This window comes from Eucalyptus grandis, chromosome 11 (assembly GCF_016545825.1).
Source record: "Eucalyptus grandis isolate ANBG69807.140 chromosome 11, ASM1654582v1, whole genome shotgun sequence".
NCBI classification, from domain to species: Eukaryota; Viridiplantae; Streptophyta; class Magnoliopsida; order Myrtales; family Myrtaceae; genus Eucalyptus; species Eucalyptus grandis.
Window position 1 is genome coordinate 44,201,772 of NC_052622.1, and position 10,366 is coordinate 44,212,137.

A 10,366-nucleotide genomic window follows, 5' to 3' on the forward strand; every position below is an offset into this window, starting at 1 on the left:
AATTCACTAATGTTCTACTCCATCTCGTCTCTCTTAGTTCAAAATCTCCCCAAGCTCCCTCTTCCTCTCTAATTTACCTCAAGATCTATTCATCTCCCTTTGAGTCCTAGTTCGAACTCGGCGAAACAATGAGTTGATTCTCTTTTCCCCCCTCGAACTTGAACTCTCTCTCCACGTCGTCGCCATCCTTATCGCCACCTCTGCATTCACTGTCACTGTCGTCCTCTTCATTGTTGGGCTCGTCCCACTTCTACCTCCCCTCTTCCTCCTCCCCCTCCTCAGGCCTCCCCCAATCGTCCTCATTTTTGGGGATAAGGGCAAACTCCAAGTCTAAGAATGGCTCATCGTCCCTATTGTCCTCTTCATTGTTAGTCTCGAGGGAGGAGCAAGAGACGGTAGAGGCGGTGGCAAAGATGGTGATGGTGGTTGGGACGGAAGCGACATGAGGGTCACGATCGCTGCCGCTGCGGCGCTAGTACTTGAGGAGAATAAAGCTACCATGGTCAGGAGAGCCAAAATAAGTAGATATGGGGAAGGTGAAAAGGGGAAGGCGCGGAGGTTGGACCGATTCTATGGATTCACCCGGGAATCAGACCGAATTGGTGATTCGGTTCCCGGGTGGATCCATGTAACTAGCGGGTGATTCCCGTTTCCAATTTTTCGGAACCGATTCTTGGCGAACGGTTCCTAGTTCTAGGTCGAGAATTGCCCAGCAGAACCATGCACACCCTTAATGAGGGCTAGTAAGCTCCGCCAAATCTAGGCAAGGGCCGTCATTTTCTCACTCGCGGCCAGCAAGGCCGTGATGGCCTTAGGCAAGGCCTTTCCAGCTGTGGTCAATGAGGCTATGAAGGCTGTAACCAACAGCTGGTGAGGACTTGTTGGCCCTTGTCTTATGGCTGGCGACCCTTGCTAGCCAAATGAAAAGAGAAAAAAAAAAGAAAAAATAATTCAAAATTCAATTTTAAAAAAATTGACTATGTTAATGCCATCCATATAGAAATATTGGAGTCTATGTTATCATTTTCTAGCCAAAATTAGCCTAATTGACTAAATTGGCAAAATGTAAAAATATTTAGGACTAAATTGACTAAATTGAAATGTTTAGAACTAAGTTGGTATTTTTTTATACTTTCCCCCTAATTTATCCATTTGGAAATGTAAAAGCCTATTATGAGAGACCATCCATGTGCTAGAGGCCAAATCAATCGGCAGAAAGGAAAATGAGAGGAAAAACGTACTCCTTCGAAGCGTCCGGATATGTATGACAAATAAGGTGGCAGTTTCCATTGGGAGCTATATGCGGGCAATGCCTGCCTCCTGTTGACGAAGCTCCATCTTTTTTTGTTCTTGGCCTTTTGGTGAGGGAAACTTTAGCTCCAACATGAGTCCCCCGAACCCCAATGACGGCACGAGATCGCATCTGGCACTGGTCGTTGTCCCGCCTCCCGTGGCATACACTTAGCAGGTGTACGTTGGCTTGTCATTTGTAGGAGCGCCAGTGCATCTTGTTCGCAGCAACACCGGTATGTGGACCACCGGTCTTTTCAATTGTTGCGATAATATGACGAGTTGTAAGTCTTTTTCATATAGGTTTACAAGACTCGATCTTGCTTTTGTTGACTTTGTGATGATCTTTTATTAAGTTCATGCTTGCATCACGTTCGGCCGGAACGCCACGATCATAGACAGAGAAGGCATTTGTAAATGAAAAACCTTGACAAAACGTTTGTCTTTACTAAACTATGTGATTGAGGGCTTAATTTCTCGTGCTAATTTTAACTGTGGCTAGCAAATCTTGCAACTTGTGTCGCGGGGCTTAAGTGCTGCCTATGCCACTGTTTTGGCTGCTCATACTGGTGTACTTGCATTTACCGGACCAAGCAAGTGCGGAGACTGTTGTTTGCACTGTTGGTGCGAATTATGCGCGATTTGCCAGAGAGTATCGAAAGCTCAAAAATCATGGGTTGGATCCCTCTATCGGTAAGTTCTCAATACAGCGGCAAAAACAATTTAAGGGGAATCACAGTTGTTCATGGTAATAGCATCATTTGTTTTGAAAAAAAATGATTAATTTAGAAAATATTTTTGTAAAAATGATTACTTGTATCACTTACAAAAATGAATGAATGAAAAATATTATCTTATTAATTTAAAAAATATTTAGATATAAATAGTTGTTAATGATAATAAAATATTATATTATTAATTTAAAAAATATTTAGAAATAAATAGTTGTTAATGATAATAACATTTTTATTAACTAATTATTTCAAGCATTATAGATAATCGTTTTTAGGAAAATATTTTCAAATCATTTATTTTCCACAAACAAATGAAATCCTAAAATTGAATGTGTGTAGTGGGTGTGATTGATAAGTTACATGTTTATGTCACGGGCCGAGAGTTTCCTTGGCCTCGGAACGACCCGTGGGCGCCTAGCGAGCGAAATTCGCCAGCTAGCCTTCCTTCTTTAGCTGTTCCACGAATGATACGGTGAATGATTCTTCGTGTGAGATCCTACCACACCCAGTTTCGCTCGGGCGTCTAGTCCATCGAGTAAGACAGCGAGTTCTCTTTAGGCACAACAACCGGTTTCGGCTGCCATGGCCTCGTCGGAGAGCGGCATCGGCTCCCGACCAGTTTATGCACGGGAGGCCTACCCCGTCTTGAGCTCCTAAGTGATATAATCTTTCTATCCCAGAACTCCTAGCACCAACTGTCCTGATGCCACTCCCACGGGCCAGTTGTGTTCTACCCTTCTGCCTCACACTCTTCACCATATAACCACAAGCGCCACTCACAAGTGTCACGAGTACGGGAGGATTCACGGACTGTGGCATTCTCCCCCACTCCATTCGCAACACCCTTGCTGCGATCTCTACTCTGTCGCTTCCTTGCGTAAATTAACCATTGATGTGCCACTTTTGGGAATTCACATCGAACGGTCACGCTCGCCCAACAAAATAGGTTTTACTCCATTGGTGGCCTTTTTTGATCTCAGCTGTTCAGCCCTTCGGTCACCTGCGCTTTTTGGCAAGTGCGACATTTTTCGCCAACTGCATCTTTTTGGCAGCACCATTTCAGCCTAACCAGCATCTTGACCCTAGCAGACCAATGGAGGTTCTCTTCTTGTTGAAAATGTGGCAGTAGACCTCTTCTTCGTATTCACCGATCAATCCAAGAACGTTATCCCCATTCAGCAAGGGTTTAGTTCTTCTCTAACTCGCATTCCGCTCGGCGAGAAGCCGACTCGTCCTAGCACCCATCCACTAGGACTTATCTGCTTGACCCGCACTTGAGCGAGGAGTCCGATTCTCCGACTTGCTCACTTGCTTACTGGACGGATTCCTGCTCTGATACCACTTGTCACGGGCCGATCGATTGGGATTGTGACCGCGCGGCGACTCGGGCAACTTTGGATCACCCAAGCCAAGCCTTGCTCGATCGAACGCCTACCCGCTCGCTTACCCGGATCGTTGAGAGAGAAAGTTAGAGAGAGGAGCTCTAAAAGGAAAGGAAAGCTTTGATATTTCTGAAATGGATTGGATGATTACAAATGAGGGAGGACACCCCTTTTTATAGTTGAGGGCCTCGAATTACATTCGTTGATCTACTTTTCATCCGGCAAATGAGATCTCACTGCCTCAACTATCAACATAAATATTCAACTACCGTCTACCGACATTAATGAAAGGAAACTTTCTAGAATCAGGCGAAATGACGGTGTCGCCCGCCCTTGGAAACTTCGGGGAGAAGTCTTGGTGGGAATTCAAGTGAGAGCAGGAGGACGACGGGTGAGTCGTGATCGCCCTCCGAGAACCTCTCGGATCGGCCTTCTTTCGGGCCGTGACATTTACATATGTGACGCAATGTAGGATGGGCGGCCAATACTGAGCAAATGAGTCGGCTAGTTGGAGTGACGGTTCCTCCATCAATTCCTGGTGACATGGTGCGTTGAGGTTTCTCTCGGCCAACTATTGCAACAGTTGATCCATTTTATTCCCAACTGTCATCTCATCCTCTCATTTTAGAAAACTTGATTGATACTTCTTGTGATGTTTCTCTTTTCTTATTTGCAATTGGTATCTTTGTGCTCTTTCCAATGTGGTGCTAGGAAATTTGGACAATTATCTAATACTTGATCGATACTTATGGTGATTTTCCCTCTTCTTAAATACAAATGAGATGGTGTCATTGTAAAGACGGTGTGATTGTAAGTAAAAGGTTATTGCATGGACTACAAATCATGAATCAATAACAATTACATTGTTAGTTTTGAGGTTTATTGTGATGCCTGTAGAACCAACAGTCTAGATGAATTTGATTTGCATGGGTATAGTCCATTCAATATTTTTGTTGTGGCATATGCATATGTTATGCATGATGTGATCGGCTTTGGGGCACAAAATTCAAATGGGGAGATTCAATAATTCGAAATTGTTCCCGTGCTCAACTTAGCCCACTTACATTCAAGTTTTCTAATGTAATTTTGGGGCATTCATTATTTAATTGGCGAACTTCTTTTTATAAGATTAATGTTGAGACGTGCAACAGAAATTCAATCTTAATCAAGAGAAATTTCTGAACAGAGAATCCAAGTCAAACTCATCAATATATCTAGTTAAACACATCTTCCACTTGAAAATATAGGTCAATGAATGCTAGGTCAACTTTTATACACCACGATAGTTCTCTAGTGCTAGACTTCACCTAACACTCTTCGCATGTGTATTTCAATAGCTAATAGGCTAGATTGAAAGACGAAGAGAGTAGGCTAGATCATTGAGCTAGGTCTCAAATTTTGACAAATTTAGTCAAGCTCGCTAATTTGTTACAATAGGAGGCATCCAAAATGCCTTGCATTTGGTCGTCATCAGGAAGGCATGGTTCCATCAAGGAACCTATTTTTGTCCTTGGTCACAAGAGCCCGCCGGAAATCTCAAGCTCATGCATTGTAGTTGTCTAGACTAGTAAGTTGTAGGTTGATGATTCGGAGCTCCGATCGGCTTAATGGGCTTTGGGCTCAAATTGGTTTAATGAGCTAGGGTTGGTAAATCCGGGCTGCTTTTATCTTCAGATATGCTTGGGCTGAGCTTAGCGAGATGGGCTTAGTGTGCTTAATTTCAATAAAAATGGGCTGGATGGGTTTCTTTTCGAAATGGTTTAGCTTTAAACAAGCCCAATCATGTCCGTCGCTAAAACCCGAAGTCCAAGTTCAACCTACGTTTGGGTCGGGTCCAGTCGTTATTTTCTGAATAAATCCTTCATTTAAAATAAAAAAATTCAAAAAATTAAAAATTTGGAAAATGACAATAAAGTTTTAAAACTTTAGGATGTAATAAAAAAATTTAGAAAATTCAAAAATCAATAATAAAAAATTAGAGTTTTAGAAAATAATTAAAAATTAAAAATCCCAAAAAGTCATTAAAAAATTAGAAAACTCTTAGAAATTAAAACCTAAAATTGGCTAAGCCTGTAGGGCTTACAATATGGATTCTTGTTTTGCTTTGTCTTGTTTTCTTTTTTAAGGACAATTTTAGGATGTTGCATACTTTTGATTATAATTATAATTGATTGCGCTTTTCAATATTTGGATGTTACTTCCTTGTTCTAGAATGGCAAGGACAAACCTTAGATTTTTGTTGATAGGTTGCTATGGCGTTAGTTAGCACATGATTAGGTTAGGCATTGAAAGAGCGTTAGCCTTAAGACTATTGTAATCAAGTCCCCAAGTTCAAAATTTTTGATTGCGTAAATAATAAGATATCCTCTCGCATCTTAGGTTTCTAACCAATTCCAAAAAGGTTAGTGGTGTCTCCTTAATCAAAATTGACATAGGCTTAATTGATTAAAAATTTGAATGCTCAATGTCGCGTGGGGTATGGGCTTGGGAGAGCCCAAGTCAATGGAAGTTGGCTGGAAGATGATAGTATCCCTAAACCTAACAAGCTCTCCCTCCCCCGTGAAAAAGGTTAGGTCGCAACAATCTTTGACATCGATTCTTGTATAATTGATTGGTGACAAGAAGGAAAAAAGATCTTTGGTACCATGGAAACATAAACAACACATAAATGTGTAGTTGATGATTATTCGACTAAATAAAATGAGCAAATGGCTATTAAAATGTAATTTGAATTTCTTTTTTATTTTAAAAATGGCAATGATATGTAATATCATAATCATTCTTCATACTAGTTGCCGGTAAATAAGTACAAATAATCCGCTTATTATACTGTGCTAACTTTCTCGGTGATAGCATTTATGGCATAAAAGATTCGGGCAGAAAACTTCTTCTTCTTTATTGTAAAGTGTTGTGCTGTGCAATATCGAAAAAGACAGTTTATCGCATTTTCAAATCAAAAGCCGTAGATGTAGAAACAACCAAGCTGATGTCGCAAGTTTGGATTGTTTGTTTCTTTGCTTTGGATGTGTGCGATACAGAGAGGGGCATAGAGTTGACTTAGACTGTTCTATTATTCAGTAAACCGATGAATTCCATAGGTTACACTTGTTAACAAACTTCTGGCCCGACCGCTTCTTGGTGCATGAAAGATGCTGACCAACTTGTTAATTCATTTAGTGGAAGACCACGACCTCGATTATTATATTTCTCTTTCGGATCGATTGAGGTATATTTAAACTCAGTTAGATGGAGAATTTCCACATTGACATAGTCAAAATGTTAAAAAGAATGTTGCTCGTAATACTCCCCCGGGTAAACATTCATTACTCACGAAGAATTTCCTACGTAAATATTCTGTTCCTGGTCAACATGTATTTTGAGCATCCTCAAAGGTTGTGTGAATATTCGTATATATTGCTGCATCCGGGTGTTTGTGGCGATGCTCGACGAAGCTCCATAGTTTCTGCCTTCTCTCATCCTTTTGCTGAGGCAAATTTTAGCTCCAAAATGGCTCCGCGAAACCCCGGAGGAGACTTGAAAGCGCCTCCACCTCTTCTCGCCATGCCGCCTTCTGTGGCATTCCCTCCGGAAGCGAGTGCTCCCTCAGTCTACATGGGAACACCCATACTCAACATTCCCGGCATCAACGTGGGAGTGTGGACAACCGGTCTTTTTGGTTGCTTCGACGATCTATCAAATTGTAGGTCTCTAAAAATTCATGGGACTCGATCTTGCTTCTGTCGGCTGTGTGATGAGCTACATCATGCCGATGATGTTCTTTGTCAGAGATATATGTAATAGATTCTCCATATCTCTAACATATCGATCATGTTCCTCCTTTGTTTCCAATAAAGGCTTGATCACATGTTTCTGTCCGTGGATCACATTTGGCCAGAACGCGGAGATCATAGACAGAGGAAGCACCTAAAGCGAAAAACCTCGACAAAACCTCGTCTTGGCGAAGAACTATGATTAAGGTTCGATTTCCTCCAGCTAACAATTTGACTTTGGCTAATGAACTGGCAGCTTGTGCATGTGCCGGGGCTCTATGCTGCCTGATATTCCACCTCTTTTATTGTTCGTTCTGGTACACATGCACTTACCGAACCAAGCTCCGTGGCCTCTACTTGATCCCCGGCGACCAGTGCGGAGATTGTTGCGTGCACCTTTGGTGCGAGCCATGCGCGTTTTGCCAAGAGCATCGGGAGCTCAAGAACCACGGGTTCAATCCCTCGATTGGTAAGTTCATTACCCAATATGAGCTTTGTCTAAGTAATTCATCGTTCCTGACCTCCCATCAGTACTTAGAAAGAACAAAAAAGAATATCAAAACTAGATTGAAACTCATCTGAGCGACCAAGCCTCCAAATGACCCAGCATCATAAACATAATAGGGGTGATCATATTGTACTGATAGAACTGGGAACCGTCCAGAACCAGACCTGGGAACCACCTGAACTTGACCAAACTGTCCGGTTCTGGATGGTTCCCTGAGCGTTGGTCCGGTTCCCAAAACCGGATCAAACCGGACCAAACCGGACTGACATTGACTCTATTTTGTTTTGTTTTTTTTGTTTTTTTGTTTTTTTTTCTTGATTTATTGAAAAATAGAAAAAGCCCTAAAATAGCAATAAGTCCAGATCTCCTCTACACACGCCGTGAAAGTCTTCGTCTTTCCCTTCACACCTCGCTTGAGTCTCCGTCAAGCAGGTGACGGCCTTCTGTCGCAGAAGTTTCTCGTCCCTCTTGGCTGTTGCTCGACTCTCAGACGTCTCTCCCTCGTCGATCATGAGAGCTCTGCTAAACTCTCCGGTGCCAATTTGAGCTCCGGGAAGGAGAAGACGCGCATATCATCAGCGTGGCGCTTGTTCAAGAGATCGTAGAAGGCCACAAAGTCGCCGAAGATCCTGGAATCAGAGTCGAACTCGGATCGCCTGGCGTTGGCGGTGCTAGAGGTGATGCTGAAGGAGCGAGCCCACGAGGCCTTGGAAGCCGTGGAGACATTGTCGCACTTCATCTCCTCCCTCTCGCTCGCAGTCGCAGGCACATCCACAATGCAGAGAGAGAGAGAGAGAGAGAGAGCAGGTGGGAGGGGGAAAGATTTACCTTCGCCAAGTTGACTGGTTCATTGGACTGGACCGGTCGATCCAGTCCGGTTCCCAGTCCAAGGACTATTCGATCTGGTCCCCAATCCTAGAAATCGGAAATCATTCCTCTTGGTCTGATTCTCAGTTACTAGGTGAGATCGGATTGAATCAGGAATCGATCACCCTAAAATATAGTAACCCCAAGAAGACGTAATCTGTTTGGTTCTGCATGTTTCAGTGCTAACAAAGGACACAACTTATCGTCTCTCTGTTTGATTGGTGTTGCTTGGAAGTAATATGGTATTTATAACTCATGATAGGATGAATTCTTTGTGTATGACGACAGATAATCTAACTTAAGAGTATAGCTTTCATGTGGCGGCGAGTCAATGGTTCAAATTCAATAGTGGGTAAAACTTATTAAACAATGTTGCTGTTGTTCAATTTGAATGGAAATTAGAGATGTTGCTATTTTTAATATATAAAAAAAAGGAATTAACTCTATAGTTGTTATTATGATGAGCTATCATTATCGATAAGTGATCGAAGTAATGAGTTAAAGTTTTTATAGTTATAAATAAGGGACAACACTTGTTTATGATTAATGATAATTCGTCTATTAAATTGCCAAATATCCCTGTCTTCCATTATTCTTATCAAAAGCTACTGTAAAAATTAGAAATAAAAAAACAAAAGAAGTAAATAGACCTAGTCCGATAAATCTTGATTATATCCACCATTTTGAACATCCATTCCATTTGTATTCTGGACACCCATATAACCATGAAAAATTGTTGAACTGACAAATCCCTAGAATTTAACGGGTGTGGAGGACAAAGAAACTTTCGAAGTTACTATTTTTTAAAAGTAGTATTAATCCATTTGATGTTAAAAAAAATATCTGTTGCAAGAAGGTTGGCTAGAAATTTCTTGGAAAAAAGAAATAAAATGCCCATTCTACAAATTGTATCTATTGTAACAAGGTTATTTAACATTGCCGATTAAGGAATTAAGCCCTGTGTTTTAGGAAGATTCAGGCGTGTCCACTGTGACTTTTAGTACCAATAGATTCTACCCCATTGCCATTAGGGACCCAATTAAACACACAAACGCTACGACATTCCAACAGGCGCTATTGGAAGGTCAAATTACATAGAATACCATATTATTGTGGGAAAAGTGTCAAAAAGTCATAAACCTTTTGTGTTGGTGCCAATTTAGTCCTAAATTTTTTAGTAGTGTCAATTTAATCATAAACCTTTTGATTTGGTGTCAATTTAGTAAATTCGGCTAATTTTGGTTAGATTTTACTAATGTGGATGTTGATCGGTTGATATGGCACTTGCTAGTACTAAGATGGATAAGTTTTAATAATATTTTAATATTTTTTTTTTGAATTTTTATCTTATTTTATTTTTCCTTTATTTTTTCTTTCCTTCTCCTCCTTCGGCAATCAGCCGAAGACGGCCGGCAAAGGGTGAGGCTGACCTCTCTCGCCATTGGATTGGCAAGGCTTGAGCCCTCGCTAGAGTTCATGATGTTGCGCCTACAAGGGCTCAAGCCCTCGCCCACACAACTTGAGGGCAAGCCTTGCTAGTGGTTGGCAAGGTCGAGCCCTTGCGACCTGAGTGGCCTCGAGCTAGACTTGCCATAGGTTGGCGAGTGCTCAACTCTCGCTCGCCTAGCGCGAGGGCGAGCCTCAAGCCTCTAGCGAGGGCTTGAGGCTCACCATTGGCTATTGAGGCTTGCCAAAGGTCAATTGTCACTTGTGGCTGGTCACTAATGGTGACCGGCTGGAGCAAGGAGGAGGAGAAGGGAAAAAAAAAAAGAAAAGGAAAAGGAAAAGGAAAATAAAAATAAAAATGTTATTAAA